Below are 6,067 nucleotides of genomic sequence, written 5' to 3' on the forward strand. Positions count from 1 at the left end.
ACAGAGGATTGAGTTGTTAGAAGATTGTATCATGGATATTTCATAGCACCCATGAAAGGCTAAAGTAATAACTAATAACAGGAGCCGCATAACAGAAGATAGCTTAAGCCTACATAAAGGCTGATCAGAAGGAAGAGGAAACTAAAGAATTACATCAACCAAGTAAATCAGGAGTTTGATTATTGGACCCAGAAAATTATAGAAATCGTGATTGAGAACATTGCAGGATTAATCTTAATATCAGAGGTACAAGAGAGATAGTACAACAACCATATTCTATAATGGCCCTACGATAAAGCCAGTTGGAAAAGTACCAGCCTCATAAGAAGTCAGTAGGAAGCTCCCACCGGATTGTGTATGCACCAGAGGTGCAAGTATTATAATAGAGCTTCAAGTTATGAACGTGAATTATACCTATGTGGAAGGGAGGTCATGAAAGAAATAGAAGATACGATGCAAGATTTTAAGGTAGTAAGGTAAATGTGAACAACATACGAAATACTCAAATGTAGAAGGTTGTGAATAGTCCATACTTTGGATAAAAGGCTAGAAGCAAGGGGATCCAATATCCAGGAATAATAGCAGCATCGTCAGTAGCATAACTTCCAGCCTATAGTTAAGAGATATAACCAAGAGAGTAAAGAAGTGTTAGAGACGATGTGATGTCTCGCTTGACGTTCCAGAATAACATAAGGAAATTTATGGTGCAAGCAAGTTGAAGGAAGGTTGCGAATAGTATAAATAAATACGTATAGGTCGCAAACTAAAGTATAGTAAAGCGACAAGGTTTTATGACAGGAGTAAGGATGAGAAAGGGCGAGTGAGAAAGTGACGAGAATGGATAAGTCCTCGGGATTAAGCCCATGAAAACAAGAGAGCTAATGGTTTCTCTAAGTTATAGAAAGTTCAATATAGCCGGAATAAACTCATAACATCTAGAAAAAATGGAATGCTGCCCTGGTAGAGGAATGAGGGTGTGATTGTGATAGATAAAGGATGGCGTTTGGGCCTTCGATTGAGTAATGACTTGAAAAGGATTTCATGAATTGTACGGGATTAAAATACCCATGTAAGGTGAGTTATATTGGGATGCTATAAAATACGGTTATGAAAGTATTGTATTGCCCCTAGGTGGATCAATCTAATTACTCCAGATGTCCCCGATGAGACGTGAGCCCTAGAGGCAGCGTTACATAAGAGATCAAGTTATCAGGGATAGATGATAGATCAACATTAAGGTGAATCAACAACGGATTGACAAAAGTCACAAAGTATGAGGTGAGATTAGGTCGTCATTCTTAAGATGAACAGTAATGAAGAAGCATTAAAGGACATAGATTTATACATATAGGACAAGCAACGAGAGTAACCTGGAGTTTGGTAGTAGACCTCAGTAACGATAACTCAAAGTAAGAGTTATGGCAGTAAAGTCATACGGATGGATAAACGGATCTATCAAATAAGGTATAACAATATTCGTAAGTTCAACAAAGTACCGAGCGAAAAACTTCAGTATACCTATAGATGCCCAGAGGGACATCTTGTCTAGATCTGTATATGTTTACAAAGTGAGGCCTAGAGATTGGCCAAAAGATGAAGGAAAAAGGGAAGACGAGTCGCATAGGCGCACTTACAATGTCAGAGTCGTACAGGCTGCATGATTGAAGGTAGCAGCAGTTACGAGATTGGAAAGATTCCGACCACAAGTCGTGTTGTGAGAAAGAGGCCTAAAGGGGGGGAATGCCCTGGCCTTCGGATTTATTCACAGAACAGTTGCCTAGATAGAAAGAAGAGTACCAAAGTATTCGGAAGACATAGGTTATGAAAATGACAAGTGCATCAGTCAACATTCGAGGACGAATGTTCCAAAGGGGGGAATGATGTTACACCCTATGTTTTAGTACGTGAAAGTACGCCATAAGTAAATTGATGAAAGCTCGAAAATGAGATGTTACATCCCGCATTTTTGGACGTTAAAGTTCCATCGTAAGTTAATCGACGTAAGTTCGGGAACGGGATTATTTTGAGATTATAAGCATTATGCTATTTCAAACAAGTGATGAGTAAATTCATGAATGTGAGAGGGTAAGCAAATCGAAGAAAATAAATTTCGTCGAAGTTTGACATTTGGGATAAAATACGGCCGAGCTAAAATACCCGATATTTATTGGACTAGTACCATACAAGGTACCATGTGGCCATGATAGTAAGGTGTATAGAGTGTATTAAAAGTGATTAGTATTTTAAGTAAATTAAGATAATTCTTAATTATGTGGATAATTGAGGTTACTTAATGATTTTGATGGTAAGATTAAGTAGGAAATTATAGTCTTTCGGTAAAGACTAAGGCATTAACGTGGCAGCCACATACATGAGCCATTAAGTGACTCTTGAATAACTTTGCAAGGTGGCAATCTTTAAAGAAATGATTGAAAAATGACTTCTCAAATTCAAGATTTGCGTTACTCACAAAGATATGGAATTCACAAAAAGCCATAAAGACTCTAACGTTATTGCTTCAGTAAGTATCTTACAAGGTTGTGATCAAATTCACAAAGTGATCGTACGGAATTTGCTACAAAAATTCATACGAGATTTCATAAGGTAATAGCAATGGGATTTTGCGATTTTAAGGGAGTACGGTGCAATCTTTATTAAGAATATCATATGGATTTTTCCCTACTTCGATCCGCTGTTACGTGTTGTCGCAATTGACGTGTGTTAGAGGGATTGTCAAGAGAATCCTCTCAGGTATGTTAAGGCCATCCCTTCTTTCCTTTTTGGCATGATCCATACGATACAAGCGAAACGAGAAAATGCACAACTTCCATAAATCACTCTATTAATATAAATGCTAGAGATGCCTATGTTCTTGATTCTCCACATGTCCTATTATTTTATCATCTGGGTCTCAGAAAAAACGTAAGTTGATAAAGTTTACTTCAAGACATTAATCAAAGGTATAATGGTCGTATGACGTTCCGAGAGATTTTATTGATGTACTTCTCATGCATTGCATTCATTTATATATATATATATATATATATATATATATATATATATATATATATATAAGATTCTAGGTTTTCCATCAAAACCCTAAATTTCTACTACTTTTCCTACTTTAATCCGTATCTAAATCATGTATTTAATTTACAAGAGGTGAGATTAACTTACCTCATGATTGATGATGAAATCCCTCTCTTCAAAGGCTAAAAAATCTCCCAACCAAAGTGAAAATGTGTGGAAAATGAGCCAAAACTCGTTTTTAAAGAACATACTGCCCAGCCCGACTTCTTGCACCTGCGGTCCACCTGCCGCTTCTGTGGCTCCGCACCTGCGGAAATTCCCATCGCAGATGAGGTCTCAGCTAAACTCCACCTCGTACGCTCCTGCGGTCTCGCTTCTGCAGGAGCTGCGTCGCACCTGCGCCCCCAGCCAAGCCCAGTCCACTTCCTTTTCTGCGGCACCAAGGCCACTTTTGCGGCCCAAGCCTCGCAGGTGCGGTTACACCAGACGGCAGCTGCTTCCTTCCTTCTTCAAATTCCAAATTTGATCCGTTAAACAACCGGAATCCACCCGAGGCCCCCGGGACCCGGACCAATCATACCAACCAGTCCCAAACCATAATGCGGACCTGCTCGAGGCCTCAAATCACATAACAACGTCGAAATTAAGAATCACACCCCAATTCGAGCTTTATGAACTTTAGTACTTCAAACTTCTACATTCGATGCCGAAACCTATCAAATCACGCTCGATTGACCTCAAATTTTGCAGACAAGTCATATTCAACATTACGGACCTACTCCAACTTCCGGAATCAAAATCCGACCCCGATATCAAAAAGTCCACTTCCGGTCAAACTTCTCAAAAACCTTCAAATTTCTAGCTTTAGCCAAATGACTCCAAAATGACCTACGGACCTCCAAATCTACTTCCGTTCACTCCCAATACCAGAATCACCATACGGAGCTACTCCCAGACTCGAATCCCAAACGGACATTGATAACACTGAAATGCACTTCAACCCAAACTTATAGAATTCTTCCAAAATGCTAACTTCCACAATAGGCGTCGAAATGCTCCCGGGTCATCCAAAACCTGATCCGGGCATATGCCCAAGTCCGAAATCATCATACGAACCTGCTGGAACCTTCAAATCCCGATTCCGAGGTCGTTTACTCAAAAATCAACCCTTAGTCAATTCTTCCAACTTAAAGCTTTCGAAATGAGAATTTTCTTTCCAAATCAACTCCAAAATTACCGGAATTCAATTCCGACCATGCGTACAAGTTATAATACCTGAAGTGAAGCTGATCGTGGCCTCAAACCGCCGAACGACGCGCTAGAGCTCAAAGTGACCGGTCGGGCCGTTACATTCTCTCCCACTTAAACATATGTTCATGCTCGAATATGTTAGGAATTGTGTTGGAGTAGTTTGAAATTGTTGTTTGACACCTCGTGCACCTACCCGTGCTACCTCAACTCAGTTGAGCTTATTAGCTCGATCAAATATGACGATATCCTCTTTCATTCAGGCAATTAAGCCTTAGAACCCGGTTCCAACATCCGGGATTCTCTGCCGGCCTGCCTCCAATATACGAACATCGTATCAATCACCACACGATGCACCCACCACCGACATGTCAAGATCCAAATTCGAATTGGTTCCTGGTCCTGGTCAGAGACCACTGTGTTCGCGCCGGCGGTAGAATTCTCGTATATGAAGTTCGAACGAGAGCTTTGATGCAATTCAAATTGACAAGCAGTAGTGACGATACATGATTGTATACATTTGCTGAATTCACACTATGCACTGCATAACTCACATGACCTTAATAACACCATCTGATAACAATAGCCGAAATTCCACGAATCTTATGCTCCCAATGCACCTCATGACATATATAAGTCTTTTCCCAACCTTTTCAATACCGCCACAATGGAAGAGATGTGTAGAAATTCATAACCAACTGCCGAGTCAACAATTGTTGAGTCTATACTCCTGACAAGAACCATTACCTCATCATGAACCAAATAGTGGTATTTGCTCTTTGATATACTTCATATAATCCAATCGCATGGATCCTAGATCCAATAATCTCGTCTCGCCCAGTACGAGCTGCTCAGGCAACAAGCCACCCCAGACATGACCTAAAAGTCTCACATGCTGCCATAATATGCCAATAGGTTACAAACTTGAACGTAATACATAAGGAAAATGAACTCTAGAAAGGGCTACTCAACCCACGTAACTAATTAGACAACCGAAAAGGTGTCATGAATCTACCTCAGAAAAATAGGGAAACAAAACACACAGAAATAGATATAGGGAACTGTACTCAACATTACACTGTTGCGGCGTGCAACCCAATCCAAACAACATACCTGTGGCGGCGTGCCATCCGATCTACACATAGAATTCACATAAGGAGATACTTACCGAGCTAAATTGCTCATTACCACAAGATACCGAATATCGGCCACAAGCACGCTAAGTGCATAATACCATCCCTGGAAAGACAAATAGAACCATACACTACAAAACTCAAGCACAACTGAGGTGCGTTGTATGATCTGAATCTCAAGAGTCATCCTACTCACATAACACCATCGCTATGTGGAACCTTAGCACATAAGAAATTTATCAAGCCGCTTCACTACTCACATGGCACGACATCATATGACGATGAAACAACATCCCACGTTCGAATACTCCTCCATGAGGGGCGCTATGCTAAAATGAACACATTTGGCCTGATATAGAGCCCATATTCATATTTTAAATCCATTCAGAGACCTCAAGCCGATTCTGATCGCACCATACTAGGCTAATAACCTTTCAAGGGTCCATTATAACCCCCTTTTCCCATGACTCACAAGAACAACCCTCATATCCGGAGCAAACCTCCACAGTCCACAACGCAATAAACCGAGTGCCCTCCAGGAATATATTCTCAGATTAGTGATACTACCACAATCTTCATACTTGGTTTAACTCTGCAATCAATCAGGTGACTGCATGTCACACTTATACAATCTTCCCGTGGGATACACTCCCACG

This window comes from Nicotiana attenuata, unplaced genomic scaffold (genome assembly GCF_001879085.1).
Source record: "Nicotiana attenuata strain UT unplaced genomic scaffold, NIATTr2, whole genome shotgun sequence".
NCBI lineage: Eukaryota > Viridiplantae > Streptophyta > Magnoliopsida > Solanales > Solanaceae > Nicotiana > Nicotiana attenuata.